Consider the following 17,246-nt stretch of genomic DNA (forward strand, 5'->3'; position numbering starts at 1 on the left):
AACAATGACAGTTTCACTTCCTTCTTTCTCATTTGGATGCATTTTATTTCTTCTTTTTGTGTGATTGCTGTGGCTAGAACTTCCAAAACTATGTTGAACAGAAGTGGTGAAAGTGGACATGCTTGTCTTGTTCCTGATCTTAGTGGGAAAAATTTTCATTTTTGCCCACTGAGTATGATGTTAGCTGTAGTTGTCTCATATATGGCTTTTATAAGGTTGAGGAATGCTCCCCCTATTCCGACTTTGCTGAGTGTTTTTATGATAAATGCAGGCTGCACCATATCAAATGCTTTTTCTATATCTATTGATATAATCATGTGATTTCTGTCTCTCCTTTTGTTTATGTGATATATTACACTTATAGATTTGAGAACATTGTACCATCTTTGCATCCTTGTGATGAATCCCACTTGGTCATGCTCTATGATCTTTTTAATGTATTGCTAGATATGATTTGCCAATATTTTGTTGCATATTTTAGCATCTATGTTCATCAGCAATGTTGGCCTATAGTTTGTTTTTTTTTTTTCCTTTGTTGTGTCTTTGTCTGGTTTAGGGATTAGGATGATGTTGGCTTCATAAAAAGAGTTTGAGAGTCTTCCATCTTCTTGGGTTTTTTGGAGTAATCTGTAAAGGGCTGAGGGAGCTCTTCCTTCAATGCTTTGTAAAATTCTCTTGGACTGAATTCTCTTGGAAATCATCCAGTCCAGGGCTTTTCTGTACTGGGAGTTTTTTTAATACTGCTTCAATTTTGTTTGCTGTTATTGGTCTTTTCAAACTTTCTGCTTCTTCTTCATCCAGTTTTGGAAGATTATTTTTTTCCTAGGAATTTATCCATTTCACATAGGTCTTCAAATATCTAGGCATACAGTTCTTCATTGTAATTTCTTACAATCCTTTGTTTTTCTGTGGTATCAGTTGTAATCTCTCCTCTTTCATTTTTTATTGTGTTAATTTGAGTCCTGTCCCTTTTTTTCTTGATGAGTCTGCTTAAATGCTGGTCAATTTTGTTTGTCTTTTCATAGAAACACCTCCTAGATTTATTGATCTGTAGAAGTGTTCCTTTAGTTTCTATGTCATTTAATTCTGCTCTGATCGTGGTTATTTCCTTCCTTCTACTTACTCTGGGCTGTCTTTGTTGTTCCTCAAGTTCTTGTAGATTTAGGGTTAGGTTGTTCATTTGAAATGTTTCCATCATCTTTAGGTAGGCCTCTGTCGCTATTAACTTCCCTGTCAGGAATACTTTCACTGCGTCCCATAAGTTTTGGGTTGTTGTGAACTCATTTCACTTGTTTCCAGAAACTTTTTTTATTTCTTCCTTGATCTCATTCTTGACCCATTAATTGTTCAATAGCATCCTTTTCAATCTCCATGAATTTGAGTGTTTTTGAGTTTTTTCCTTGAGGTTGGTTTCTAGTTTTAGTCCCTTGTGATCTGAGAAGATGCTTGCTATGATATCAATTTCCTTGAATTTATGAAGCTTGTTTTGTGTGCTATCATGTAGTTTATCTTTGAAAATGTTCCATGTGCATTTTAAAATAATGTGTATTTTGCTTCTTTGAAATGAAAGGTTCTATATATATCAGTTAAGTACATTTGATCTAGGGCATTGTTCAATGTCTCAATATCCTTTTTGATATATTTTTTGGAAGATCTATTCACTTTTGACATTGGGGTGTTAAAATCCCCTAGTATAAATTTTTTGCTGTCTATATCTTTCTTGAAGTCCTCCAAAATTTCTCTTGTGTATTTGGGTGCTCCTATGTTGAGTACATATATGTTTACAATGTTTATGTCTTTTTGATAGATTCTTCTCTTGAGTATTATGATGTGTTCTTCTGGGTCTCTTTTTATGACCATTTTGTCATATTTAAGTATTTGTCCATTTTGTCATATTTAAGTATTGCTACCTGGATTTTTAAAAATATTTTTTCCAACCCTTTTCTCTCAGGTCTTTTGTTCTGAGGTGGGTCTTTTGTCAGCAGCATATGTGTGGATCATGCTTTCTTATCCATTCAGCTACCCGATGTCTTTTTATTGGAGCATTTAATCCATTTACATTTAAGATTCTTATTAATAGGTACTTATTCATTATCATTTTAGCCTCTTTGTACCTTTGTTTCTTTCTCTCTAACTGTTTGTCTTTCTCTCCTTAAAACAATCCCTTTAACATATCTTGAGGTTCTGGTTTGGTGGAGGTGTATAGTCTTAACCATCTTTTGCCTGGGAAGCTCCTTATTTGGCTGTCCATTTTCATTAAAAGCCTTGTTGGGTAGAGCACTCTGTTACAGGCCTTTGGTTTTCAATACTTGGAATATTTGTTGCTATTTCCTTCTAGTTTATAATGTTTCTATTGAGAACTCAGCATGTAGCCTTATTAGTGCTCCCTTGTGTATTACTTCCTGTTTCTCCCTGCTGTCTTTGAAATTCTTTCTTTGTCTTCAAATTTTTCCCTTTTAATTATGATGTAGCTTGCACTGGGCTTCTTTGGGTTTCTCTTGATTGGGACCCTCTCTGCTTCCTAGACTTGTGTGGCTTCTTCTCTCATCAAGTTAGGGAAGTTTTCCATCATTACTTTTCCAAACATGTTATCTACTCCTTGCCCTCTCTTTCTGGTATTCCTATTACATGGATATTATTCCGTTTCATGTTTTCCTGCATTTCCCTTAAGCCCTCTTCATTCTTTTTTGGTCTTTTTTTCTTTTTCTTGCTCTTTTTGGGAGTTTTTTTCTACTTTGTCTTCCAGCTCACTGATTCAATTTGCTGCTTCATTGAGCCTGCTTTCATTTCCTTCAGCTTTGTTTTTTAATTCAGAAATTGTATTCTTCATTTCTTCTTAGCTCTTGTTGATTATTTCTATGTCATTTTTCTATGCTGATATAGTTTGTAAAAAGTTCCTCATAATATCCCTGATTTTTTTGTAATTCACACTGAGTTCATTGAGATTCTGTATAACCATTGTTTTGAACTCAATATCTGATAGTTGACTTGCCTCTATTTCATTTAGTGTCTTTCTGAGGATTCCTCCTTTCCTTTTGATTGAGTTTTTTTCTTTGTTTTCACATTGTTTGTGGGACTCTTCTTGTTGCTTCTGTTTCTTAAATTGATCTGTTTTGACTTTCTGACTTTGTGGTTTAAACTTCTGTGGTGGCAGGCCTGTGAGTGTCAGTGGTGCCGTCTCCTTGATCACCTGAATTTGATGTTCTTGGAATGTCCTTTATGCCTTTTATGCTATTTTTCTGAATATAATTGGGTTTTGATTGTTGTTGGGTCATTTTTCGTGGGTCATTTCCTGCTGCTGGTTGATGGAGGGTCACTTTGCCCACCACATCTTGTTTGCTGTTGTGCAGATGCTGCCTGAACAAAACCACAGGGCCTAAGAAACAAACCCACACCTGCAAGTATAACTTACCTCTACAATACCACTATTGGTAGCAAATGAACCAGTATAAATAAGGGTGTAATAAGATTAAGACTGTTATAAAAAAGGAGAGTGTATATGAGATGACCTACTGAAAAAGAAATGATTTTGAGAAAGTAGAGGGAGGAGCACTAATAAGAATTGGGAGTTGGAGCAGTGGAAGGAGGGAAGGTAAACTTACCTCATGAATAAAGAAAGTGAAAAAAAAGTGTGGAATGAGGTATGAGAAGGGAAGTATATAATATTAGGTTTAAACCGAAATGAAAATAGTATAGAATAAAATAAAGTTAGAGAGAGAAAGAAAAAGGATAGAAAATATTGAATAATTAATACAAATATAGGAGCCAAATTGGAGAGAAAGATCCACCAGAGTACTATCAATAACAAATGAGCTAAAATTAATATAGGTGGTATGGAAATAAGAGGGAAAAAAGAAACAAAGAAAAATCTAAGAGTTGTTTAGAGGAATGGGAAGTGATTTTGTAATGATAGAGGGAGAGGGTGAAGAACACTAAGAATACTAAGAGTGAAGAATAGAAACTAGACTAAGTAAGGGAAAAATTAAAATTTGGGATACAAAGGAAAAGAAAAACAGGAGAATAAAGGAAAATAAAAGGGCAGGATGAGAAACTGAAGAAAAACAAGAAAGAAAGAAAAATAACAGGCTAATATGGCAGAATTAAAATTTGAGTTAAAAAAAAGAGTAGGAGAGGGGTACAGTAAAATTTGCTTTTTGAAATACAGAATTAGTGAAGTTCTAGAGATAACCTTTAAGAATCAATGCAACAATAACTACCCTACCCACAACCAACTAGCTAAGTTTGCTACAGGTGTAAAGAGAATGCAAATATTTTAAGAGGGGGGAAAAGGATGTGAAATGACCCTTGACAAGAGAATTTGTTTTGAGTGTCTGGATGGGGGAGAAATAGTTAAGAGTTTGGAATGGAAACAACTTGCTACTATAGAGAAAACCAAATTTGAAATGAGAATATTGCAAGGAAAGAGGAAGGTAAAATGGGCCAAGAGAAGGGAGGATCAAAATATGTGAATTGAAATACACTATAGTATAAAATCTAGTGACTTTTTACATACAAACTCGCTGGACAAGAAATGAATGTTATAAAGCTATGAGGGAAAGAAAATACCACAAATCATGAAGAAGATCACAGTGGCTTTCGTTTCAGTAGCCTCTTGTATTTATGACTGTTTTTGCTTTCTCATCTGCCTCTGGTGATGTCAGATGTTGACCCCATCTGACTTTAATCAACCTGTTCCAGTGATCTGCTGTCACTGGCTATCTCCTTCAATTGTTAATATGGTCACTCTGCACTCAGCACTCAGGTTTAAGCACTGTAGGGCAGGGCCGAATCCCTCCTGGGATTTGGTCTATTGTTTCCCTCAGGTCTATTGTTTCCCCTCAGGCTGCTGCTGCTCTGAGGGAAGTGGTGTGCCAGAGCAGTTTGGTTGCTGCTGAATGGGAGTTGGCTCAGCACCAGTTACCTTCTCAGTTCTCTCCCAAAAGCCTTCATCCCCAGTCCCTCAAGTCTCTCCAGTCCACGCTGCCCCACTTTTGCCAGTGATCTACTGTCTCTGGCTATCTCCTTCAGTTGCTCATTTGGTCACTAGGACTCAGCAGTCAGGCTTAAGCACCAAAGGGCCAGGGCAGAAACCCTCCTGGGATCAGGACTATTGTTTCCCTTCAGGTTACTGTCACTAGGAGAGGAGTAGTCTGCCTGAGCACAAAGGCTGCTGCCCTCTGGGGGATGACTCAGCACCAGGATTCCTGCAGCCACTCTCTGAATTCTCTCCCCCAGGGCTTCCATCCCCGTCTCTCCTCAGGCATCTCCAGCCCACTCTGCCCTCACCTTAGTGAAAGCCGCAGGTAAGTGGCAGCAAATGAAAATTTCTGTGTTGGCCCTTAAAATGGCCCTTGTATCTCCCACCATCTGTCTCTGGCAGAGAGCAACCCTGCTGCTTTTTGCCATTGGTTGTTATCTGTGTACTTCTTGGGATCTGGTGTTCTAGGCTGGGAATCCTAGCTTAGGGTTTAGACCCCCAATCTTCTCCAGCGGATCCAACCAGCCACTTAATTATCCCACTGGCACTGCTGCTTGTGGATGCCCAAGCAGCCCTCTCAACTCTCTATTGTACTCTTTACCAGGCCACTTGTGCTGAAGGTGGTTCTGTATGTCCAAAGTTATACGCTTTTCTCTGGCTATTGCTTGGTTGTTTGTTCTGGGTGGTTTCTCCACAACTGAGTTGTAATTCCAGATTGGTCCTGGGAGGAGGTCAGTGTGACTTCCATTCACTCCTCCTCTATCTTTCTTCCCTCTCATCTGTCCTGTTGAAGGGCATCTCCACACTGCTTCAAATGGTGTGAAACAAAATGTGACTCTGCAAATGAAGTATCCAACACAGGAAGGGAAGAGGGTCTTGGCTCCAAAGAAAATAGAAGAAATTTTTCTTCCAAGCTCTAGAGAGAGCCCTTCCTGAAGCAAATAGCAGTTCCTGCTCAGGCACTAAGAGGTTGGGGGTGGGAGTTGAAAGGGGGTGATTGTGTGGAGGGGCCCACAGTCAAGATGTTGAACTTCCCTGGATTCCAGGTTCATCATTTGCAAATGAACAGTCTTGCTGTCTGAAACTCTAAGATTTCAACCAGGACAAGAATATTTGAAAATGTGAAACTTATTTATTCTTAGGTGACTTTTTAAAAATTTCCCAGAAGATAAATCTAAACAAATTCACTCATGCACCAATACTCTGTTACCAGAGGCAGGTGGGGGAGGGCTCTCTCCCAGGTGTGGAAACTATAGTGTCTATTGGGAAAGAGTTTTTGGTTATGATAAAAAATACTTAGGGCTTAAGCCCATTTACTTGTATTTGTTTGCATTTTAAAAATTGGAGACCTCTGTTCTTTTGATAGTTTAAACCAGGCATCCTGAGTTTCTGAGGAACTCCCACAAATGGCAGTAAAATAATTTTAATAAAAAGAACATCTAAGCTCACAGAATCAATTTTCCATAGTCATACACACCTGAGCTTAAACTTGAAAGTGAGCAGAATAGAAAGAAAATTGTAGTTTAAATAAATCTGAAAAAAATTTAAGATGTATTTTTGAAACATTTTTTCAAGTAATGCCATAAATATACTGACTGTGAAGCCTTTTTTTCCTCTGTCTTTTTTTTTTCTGAAAACAAAAATGGTTAGGGAGCTTGTTCTCTATTCCAACCCCAAATGTTGTGTAAGCTTTCAATTAACATTTACCAAGCACTTTGCCTGGGTGAGGCCCTCTGTCAGCTGCTGAGAATGTACAGCAGAAATACTTAAGAAATTCACAATATGGAGGAAACTAAGCCACAAGGTTAGAAAAGAAGGTTGAGAGTCTTATCCTGGAAGTTCACCTTGGGGTCCAGGAGTCAGATAATGAGTCATAGGATTCCCAAAAGAGCTCACAATGGCTCTTAAAGGATAAGGACAAAAGAGTAGCAGTTTGCTATGTAAAGGAGAAAGAAATTTGGGAGAAGGAACAGACCAGACAAGGCATGGACATATGAAATTCCAAGTGTCTTCAGAAGAGGTTGAACAGGTGGAGGCAAATGGACCACAGGATAGATGAGAACAGAGACAAAAAACACCATTGAAAAAGTTGAATTAGGAGAAGTAATACAAATTCCAGACTAAAGTGTTAGGAGCTGATTCTCAGGGCAGAAGAGAGAAAATCAGGTTTTATTTTTTTTTTATTTAAGTCATTTTACTTTTATTAGATGTCTCTGGGTTTCTATTTCTTTCTTAATCACATTTGCTTGACCTAAACTTGGGAAGTCCATTACAGCCAATAGTCCAGGTACTATCATATAGAAAATTGACATTTAACCTTACCTTCTTCCTCCAGCCATATCCAAGGGAGGAACCAACAACTAAAGAATTATCTTCTGGAGTGCTGGCCCCTTATAGTACAGGTTTCCCCACTAGGTGAGTGTTCTAGTAACCCTTCTGTATTGGTATACCAGCTGGTGTTGCTGTGAGATGCTGTATTCAGCTTCAGTGAATTTTTGAAGATTCTTTCAATGTGTTTGTCACTTCATGATGGGTGATTTATGAGTGCATCTGCCCACACTGTGCTGAGTTTTCAGCAGTTTTTGACCAAAAATGTCTTGACCCTTGTGTCCCAGTCTCCCTATTCACCTGATCTAAGCCCTAAAAGGAATCTAAATCAATGAGTTAAAAAACTATTTTGAGCAGTAGAAAAAAATGTCTTGATAGGTGTGTTACATCACAAAGTGGAAAAGTGGAAAATACTTTGAAGGTGACTGATATTTAAACGTGTAAGAATAAATACAAACTGCATTCCCATCAACAGTGCAAAAGGGTTTCCCTTTTTCCACACCCTTGCCAGTACTTGTTGTTTGTTGATTTATTGATGATAGCCATTCTGACCAGTGTGAGGTGGTATCTCATTATAGTTTTAATTTGGATTTCTCTGATGATTAGTGAAGTTGAGCATCTTTTCAAATGTCTATTGGTCAACTATAAGTCCCCTTTGGAGAAGTATCTATTAAAATACCTAGGAATAAACCTATCAAAGATGCAAAAGACCTTTACTCAGAAAATTATGACAATGAAGAAAGAAATTGAAGAGGATACAAGTAAGTGGAAGCACATGTCATGTTCATAGATAGGAATAATTAACATCATTAAAGTTTCCATACTATCCAAAACAATCTATAAATTCAACTCAATTCCTTTCAAGATACCCAGGACACATTTCACAGATATAGAACAAATATTTAAAAAATTCATATGGAACTACAAAAGGCCCCACATAGCAACGGTGGTCCTGAGAAAGTAGAACAATGTTGGAGGAATCACACTACTTAATATGAAAGTATGCTATAAGGACACCATAATCAAAACAGCATGGTACTGGCATAAAAACAGACAAATAGATGAATGGAACAGCATAGAGAGCCTAGAAATAAATCCATAGTTTTATAGTCAATTAATAGTTGACAGAAGAAGCAAGCATATTCAGTGGGCCAAAGACAGTTTATTCAATAAATGGTGTTGGGAAAATTGGACAGGTATGTGCAGAAAAATGACACTAGACCATCTACTTACATCACACACAAGAATAAATTCAAAATGGGTTAAAAACTTAAATGTTATACCAGAAACCATAAAAATACTAGAATAAAACATGAGCAGTAAAATCTCAGACATTGATTGTAGCAATATTTTATCTGATATGTCTCCCCAGGCAATGGAAACAAAAGAAAAATAAACAAATGGGACTGCATCAAACTAAAAAGTTTTTGCAAAGCCAAGTAAAACATCAACAAAATGAAAAGAAAACCCACCGAATGGGAGAGCACATAAGGGGTTTGTTGGGAGCTGCCCTGCCTGGTTTCAGGAGCTGTAACCCCACCCCACCCCCATGGCTAAGGCTGAGTGAACAACCTTGGGACCATAAGCCACTAAGGAGACAGAGCTCATCTCCCTGGCAGGGGTGCTGCCTCTGCTCCTTTTACTTCACCCTGCCTGGCCCCCAATGCTTGATCAGTTAGCCAATGACAGGTAAGGTTCCTCAAGGCAGGGATAATCTAAGACAGACATGATCACAGGGGCCCTCAGGGAAGGACTTGGGGGCCCATAGGAAAGGGGGTGATGTACCCTTACCCCTCGGCTTTGACATAGCCTGAGTCCTCATTCTGTCTGCAAGAAGTCTCCTAATCTCTTGGCTGCCTTACCTCCCCTGCCAGTCTTAAGCCTGAAATAATGCTGGAGGTGGGTACCACCCTGTACTGGAAAGGGCAAGTTTCCTAGGGTGATCAGGCCTAAGAAAGAATGCATAAAATCCTATGAAACCTACTTTACAAATACTCTCAATTTAAATGATAAGAGTCCAAGCAGAAAATGAGTTTGTTCCCTAAAGTTTTATGGCCTTTTAACTATCTGACCCTGACTCAAAATAAGCCCTCAGAATTCTTTGAATGTTATCTATTGTTTATTCATTTCTGCCTGACAATGACTGATGAGCTTTACATATACACCCTGTATTCCTATGCAAGCTGAATCCAATAAAAGCTTGTCAAGGCAAGTGTCAGGGTGCTCCCTCTTGACAGAGAAGCTGTGCTGTCCATTTTCCTCCACAGGACTTGGTAGTCCAGGTGAATTTGTCTCATATCTCATCAACACCAGGGACACTGTGGGCCAGTATCCATGTCAGGGGTTAATATCCAAAATTCATAAAGTATTTATAAAACTCAACACCATAAAAGCAAACAAACTAATTTTTAAAAATGGGTGAAATTGTTATGTTTTTATTTTCATTTGTCCCAAATTATTTTTTTTATTTCTACCTTGATCTCATTGTTAACCCACTCATTGTTAAATAGCATGTTATTTAGCCTCCATGTGTTTGTGTGTTTTCCAGTTTTTTCTGTACTTGATGTATAGTTTCACATCATTATGGTCGGAGAAGATGTTTGATATGATTTCAATCCCTTTAAATTTATTGAGACTTGTTTTGTGGTTTACATGTGGTCTGTCTTGGAAAATGTCTGATGTACATGTGACAAAAAGATATAACGTGCTTTGAAATGAAATACTACAAAAACATCAGTTAAATCTATCTGCTCATGTGTCATTTAAGACTGCCGTTTCCTTATTTATTTTCTATCTGGAAGTCCTATCCATTGATGTCAACGGGATGTTAAAGTTCCCTACTATAACTTACTGTCAATCTCTTTCTATGTTCAATATTTGCTTTATATATTTAGGTGCTTCTTTGTTAAGTGCACAAATATTTACAGGGTTATATACTCTTATTGGATTGATGCATTTTTCATTATGTAGTGTCTTTGTCTTTTACTATAGCCTTTGTTTTAATGTCTATTTTGTTTGTTATAAGTATTGCTACCTCAGCTTTTTTTTTTGTTTACATTGCCAAATAATATCTTTTTCCATCAACTTAATTTCAGTCTGTGTTGGTTGGTCTATGGATCTGAAGTGGCTCTCTCAGGGGCAGCATATGTATGGGTTTTGTTATCTCATCCATTCAGCTACCCTTTGCCTTTTGAGTGGACCATTTAATCTATTAATGCAAAGTAATTATTGATACTTACATAGTTATTGCCAGTTTATTATTCATATTTAAGGGTTTTTTCTTATTTTTGTTTGTGAGTACATGATTACTAAGTTTAATTCAACTGTTCTACCCAATGCTGCCTTGTGAAAATAATGAAATGTTCTTATCAAAATTACATTGTCATGTAAGTACAGTTTTGTTGTTGTTTTTGATACAGCGTTAGAAAAAAGTTGGCACCAAATGCACATAAAGTTTTAAGGCTTAATAAAAATACAGGCTGATGAGCACAGGCTGTGAACCAAAGTGTCTCAGGTTCGATTCCCAGTCAGGGCACATGACTGGGTTGCAGGCCATGGCCCCCAGCAGCTGCACATTGATGTCTCTCTCTCTCTCTTTCTCCCTCCCTTCCCTCTCTAAAAAATAAATAAATAAAAATAATTAGAAAAAAAATAGGCTGATAATTGCTCAATGCAGCTTAGAGGCTGAGAACAGGATGCTAATAGTTAATCAGTCATCCAGAAGCAGACAGCACTAATGTATAGAGCATTTTCCAAATACAGATGACCATCCCCATTGGGCTCACAGGAGCAGAAACTCGTCTTCTCCTCCCAGTGACCAAACTATGCAGACACTCAAAACCCACTCCTATGGCTCCAGGGAAGAAAAGAGGGTAAAGATGAGGAGAAAGGGCTGGAATTGTCACTGCTGCCCAGAGGCTCTTGCTATAGCTCATGTTTTCCTCATCCTCCCAGGCCTCTCTTCCCATCTTTCATTTCCCCATCTCCACCCCAGAAATCCCTGCCATGGGATGGAACTAGAGTTCTTCCTCTCATTCAGCTGATAGTAGGGGTGAAGCCACAAGGGCCAGCAGTACAGCATCAGGGTTCTTCCAGTAACCCAATTTGGAACTCAGGAATCATCTTCTTGTATATGAAAAAAAAATGTAGTTATAAATAGCAGCTCATTTCCACCGTTAGCACATTTCATTTTAAGTTAAACAAGTTAGTGTATTTTGCCTTAAAAGCTAACCAGCACTTACAACATTTTTTAATGTGGAAAAAAGCTCTGAATTCCAAACAAATTTCTTTAAAAATGACTATTTGAAGCATGGAGACAGGAAGTACTTGATAAAGTCACATGGAATGAGTATTTCTTGGCTCCAAAGTTAGCACGACAACTGAAAGGAGGGAAACTCTGGTTGACAAAGCCACATTCAGATTTCCCTCAATATGCCAGGTGTGAGAAGTGGGATTTGGCAGGCAGCTCCTGTATAGGTACTTAGTGTCTCAACCACTATGACTATAATTAAACACAGATGTTTCTTTCCTCAATTTTAATAATGATGAAGACATTTCTACCACCTGGCATTTGCTCTGTAGGCACTTACAACAAAAGCCACTACCATACAAATCCTTTCTCCTGTTAATTATTGGTCTAGCATGAGTGAAAGGAGACTATATCCTTAGGAGGCTGAATACAAGAAACTTCTTCCTGATCAAGTAAAGCAACTTCACTGGCCAGCTGGGGTTTTGCTGCCAAACTTGTAAATCTCCTAGCCTTAGGTTTCCAAATCTCTTCTGGAGAAGGAATATATTCCAGAGGTTCTGGAGAGCTTTATAAAGGGTGGCCTAGGCAAACTTTTCTTCTTTGGTACACATGAGTAACTTTTTCCTAGAAAGGTGTTAGAAATAGACTAATCAATAGTCATTTATGTAAAGCTACTGTTAAAGCTCTCTAAGTATTACTAAAGAATTCAAACCTAAGAATCCAAGGTTCATAAGCATCTCTTCTATCCAATATCAACAGGAATAAAGTAAGATACATGATGGATTTAGATAACCCAATTACCTGGATGTATCTGGAAAGTTTTAGTCTTGCAGAAGTCAGTGGGCCTTGTCAGTAGAGGAACTGTCCACATCACTGGTAAAGAGCAAAGGCCAAGACTTAGGGATGAGAGGAAGAAACAATTCACAAGCAAAACCAGTCTGTAAATAGACCAAGACCAGTCCCTCGTGAGTGAAAGGCAGATTCCTATCAGATCACCACAGAGGATCAGGATAAAAATCTCTCCATAAAGCAGTAAGACTTAGAACAACATTTTGGTTTATGCCTAATGTTGTTTCTAGATTTCTGAGGCTTTAAACTCTGCTACTATGTTAAGTAATTTCTAGATAGCACTGGCTAGGAGACTGCTGATGCCACAAGGACATAGAAGATCCCACTTCATCAGGCCCCCATGGCCTTGCACCAGCTCCCCACCTGGCTCATCTGAGAGTTCCTCACATCCAAAATTAGAGTGTTCACCAAGGTGTCACATTTTCCCCACAAAGATGTTTCTCTGCAGTCTGGAAGGTGTGGTTTTCTGCAGCTCTCATGGTGGCAGTGGAGCCTGAGTAGTGGCTCCAGATACACAACAGACCCTCTCCCCAACCCCATTCCATTGGAATAAAAGAAACTTTTGAAATCCTATCTTTTCAGTGCCTTATCTGGATACAGGGGAAGCAATAGCTTCTCTAGTAGAAGGAGATGCTGGGATTTGCCTCCAGGTGGATTCAAGACTTTGTTGTGAGATCAAGGCCATGGGCCCAACCTGGGCTCATGGCTGTCAACCATGGGCATAGGCTGGGGATCCTCAGCATGGTCTGCTTCTTTCCAGCCACCTTTCTCACTTAGCTCTTCTATGGGCAAGGTGCTCATTGTGTCTTTAAGGTTCAATTTTGGGTCTACACAAGAGTATGTGATCCTTGGGTTTGTTTGGGTGTGCCAAGGGTAAAGTGGCGGTCACTGGTGACCCACAAATGTAACTACTCTTCCCAAAGGTGGGTTCAGATGGTATGGAATGTGCACAGGTGTTGATTCCCCAAAGATAACACTTTCTTTTACCTCTGGGGAGTTGGTTCTCTTAGAAATGTTCCGAGGTTCTTCAGTTGGTCCAAAATTATTCGATGGCATCCTGATGGGTTGGCTTGAAGGAACATCTTCTTCTGGACTTCTGAAAAGATTACTTGATGCTCCTCCCAGAGTCTTCATGGCCCTGGAGCCAGCTGGAACACCCTCACTCTCCAAAACACAGAACATGTCACCCACTGCTCAGCCCCTCGTCGCCTGCCACAAGGTGGTACCCTTCAGGCTCCATGCAGCCCAAACTCTTTTTTTTTTCTTCTTATTTTAACAAGGTCCCCTTAACCTTTAGTGTAATACTGGCTTGGTGGTGATGAACTCCTTTAGCTTTTTCTTGTCTGAGAAGCTGTTTTTCTCTCCTTTAGTCTTGCTTGTAGGTCCTTGCTTTCCATTATTTGAATATTTCAGGTCAATCCCTTTCAGCTTACAAAGTTTCTGTTGGGAAATCAGCTGATAATTTTATGGGGCCTCCTTTGTAAGTGACTGTCTTTCTCTTGCTGCTCTTTGCTTTTAACCTTTAGCCTTTTATTTGTGATGTGTCTTGGTGTGGGCCTCTTTGGGTTCACCTTGTTTGGAAATCTCTCCAACTCCTGGACTTGTGTGGCTATATTCTTCACCATGTTGGGAAAGTTTTTGGTCATTTTATTCAAATAGACTTTTTTTTTTCAAAAAGTCTTCTTGTTCAAGTACAGTTGTCTCCATTTTTGCCCCACATATCCCTGCCTCCCACCCTCAAACCTACCCTCTTTGGCCTTGTCCATGTGTCCTTTATACATATTCCTTGATGGTCCTTCCCCTATGATGCCCTATTATTCCTCTCTCCCCTCCTCACTGGTTATTGTCATTTTATTTCTAGCTGTCTATTTTCTCTTTCTGGTATGCCTATGATGTGAATGTTGTTATGCTTGATGTCTTCCCAAAAGTTCCTTCAAATATCCTCATTGAATATTTTCTTTCTTTTTGCTGTTCTGATTAGGTGTGTTCTGCTACCTTGTCTTCTAAATGGTATACTCATTCCTTTGCTGACCTAGTTATGTGTTGATTCCTTCTAGTGTATTTTTCATTTAGTTATTGTATTCTTTATTTCTGATGTGTTTTTATGGTTTTTATATCTTTTTAATGCCTACTATCCTTTTGTTGAATTTCTCACTAAGTTTCTTGAACATCTTTGTAGTGTTTTGAACTCTGTATTTGGTAGATTGCTTGCTTCCATTTTATTTTTTTTTCTGGTTTGTTTTTTGTGCTTTCATTTGGGACATGTTTTTTTTTTGTTGTTTGTTTGTTTTTGTTTCATTTTGTTTGCCTCTCTGTATTTATTTCTACATATTATGTAAATCCACTATTTTCCCAGGCTTGGCAAGGTGTTCTTATATAGTAAGCATGCCCAGTGATGCATTCTTTGTGATCACTTGAGCCAGGGTCTCTAGGAATGTCCCCTGTGTGTGTTGTGTGTGCCCTCCTGTTATAGTTGAGCTGTGGTTTTTGTTGTCACATCAGTGGATGGGATTGGCCCTTAGGCTTACTGGCTATGAGAACTGACCATGACCCCATGGTGTAAGATTCATTTCAGCAGGGTCTGATGCCAGCCCAGTCCACCCTTTGGGTGTGCTGTTTGTGGAACCAATCAGGTGGTTTTGTGTTGTGAGCTGAAGCCATCTATCCAGTGTGTTGGTTCTGTGGCCTCATAGAGGGCCTCTAGTACAGGCTAATATCAGACACTAATAGTGACTGGCCCAGAGCTACGTGTCAGGAGCTACAAAGTTATCTGCAGTTGGTAGTTTCTTTGCTGGACCTGGATGCATACAAGAGAGGCTGCTTTGTGAAGAGAGGCCAGTTGCCATGAGTACTGCTCTTGGGGAAGATCAGCAAAAGGAAAAAGGCAAAAGGCACCCCAAGACCTGCTGCTCTCTGCCACTGCCCCTGTAGCTCAGTTGCTGAAACTCTCTTTGGTGGTACATGAGTTGGGTGAGGCAGGATCTCAGGGAGTAACCACGATTGGATTAGTTTTGTTCACCAGTTTGATGCAGATACTTATTTGACACCAATACTGAGCATGAGGCCACTTATCAATTTTCACAGTATACACCTAGGCCAGCTACCACTTACCTGGGGCCTGCTAACATTTGCAGTGCTGTGGAGTATAAGGGAATTGCCAGAGTAAAATGATTGGAATTCACCAGATTAATGCAGATTCAGATTTGGTCATGGGGGAGGAGAGTTCAACACAGGAACAAAGGCAGTTTTCCCTCCATCCCTTGCCCTGAAACTACACAACTCAATTTCTCCCAAGTCTCTGGCACACTCCTAGCTATTGTCCTTCTTCGAGAGCTCAGGATAGGTGCCTTCAAGTTAGAGTCTTTGTGAGGTGTCTTTAAGAGGATGCCTGGGTTTTTCGTAGACTTTCTTCTCACCCAGATGAATAGAACCACAAATTATTTTCCCAGCTAGATATTTTGTCGACTCTTCTTGACACTGGTGATTTGGACTAGAGAGCCTGGAATGGGGCTGGAACCCTTCACTCCTCAGGAGGGACCTCTGAAGCTGAGATATCACTCCCTACTTTCAACTACTGCATATGAATGTGAGGCTATCCCATCTTGTATTTACTCCCCTTCTACCAGTCTCTTCATGGCTTCTTCTTTAAATCCTTAGTTATAGGACTTCTGTTAAGCTAGTATTCTGATGGTTCTCTAGGTTTATTGTTCTATCATATAGTTGTAATTTTGATGTGATCATGGCAGGAGGTTAGTACAGTTTTCTCCAGCTCTGCCATCTTGATTAGAACTCCTACAAATCAGGTTTTAAAGCAGATAACATGTTAAATTTACTGTATAAAACATCTTTTTACCACAGTGCAGGTTATGTGTGCATAAGAAGGTAAGATATTAGTCACAGAAGGCCAGGTAGGAAACAGTTGCAATTGTGTGGGTTGGAAACAGTGAAGGTAGTAGCAATGGACCTGGGAGAAAGACATGAATTCAATAAATATGGAAGAGTCAAGATGCCCATTCCCAGAGAATGGAGGAATAGGGTAGACTCAATGATATCTTACAAGGTTTCATTTGAACGGTGATGTTTTTGTCAGTGATGATATGATGGTGGCCAACATTCATAACACTACATGCCATACACAATTTTAAGCACTTCAGACCTGTTAACTCTATAAGTAGGTGTTATGCTTATATCATTGTATAAACAAGGAAACTAAGACAAAGGGATATTAAGTAATTTGCTCAAGCTTACATAGTAACTGATGAGCTCAGGATTCAAACTCACATGGTCTGGCTCCATAAGCTGCAGCTTATCTGCTCTGTGGGTATTGGATAAAAGATGTACATTGTAAGAAAGAATGGAAGCTGAGGAGAAAAATATGAGTTCAGCTTTGGACAGTGAGATCAAGGTGCCAGTTTGATACAGACCCTAGCTTGGGGGGTCCGCCACATTGTGGATGAGGCATGAAAAACTCACATGGACTACAGAGTTCTGTGGAGGGAAAAGGATGGCATGGCTTCACTCTCAAGAGGAGAAAAAGCCTCAGAGTACCTCGACCACTCTTTCAAGGGGAGAGCGCCCTGACCCTTGCCTTGACAAGCTTTTATTGCTTTTTCTGGGCACATTACATGATAGTCCTCATTTACTATGCAGAAGTTCACTTTAGGTGGTTACCTTTTACAGAAAACAAAGGAGAGGATGCCACTAATCACATCACAGAAGAAGGATATTTGCAAATGCAAAGGGAAAAGTGGTTGAACTGGTTACACTCATCCTTGGAAGGTTTAGCATAGATTTTAGGAAGTTACTTTAAAGATATGCAGTAAACGTCTGCGGCCTCAATTC

At 39.2% G+C, this 17,246-nt stretch overlaps 1 pseudogene; it reads right to left on the reverse strand.

The window, feature by feature from the left end:
* Positions 1–13,021: 13,021 nt before the first annotated feature.
* LOC123821174 lies at positions 13,022–13,586 on the reverse strand (annotated as a pseudogene).
* Positions 13,587–17,246: the final 3,660 nt, after the last annotated feature.

This window comes from Phyllostomus hastatus, unplaced genomic scaffold, assembly GCF_019186645.2.
Source record: "Phyllostomus hastatus isolate PE091 unplaced genomic scaffold, TTU_PhHast_1.1 phas_contig_38, whole genome shotgun sequence".
NCBI lineage: Eukaryota > Metazoa > Chordata > Mammalia > Chiroptera > Phyllostomidae > Phyllostomus > Phyllostomus hastatus.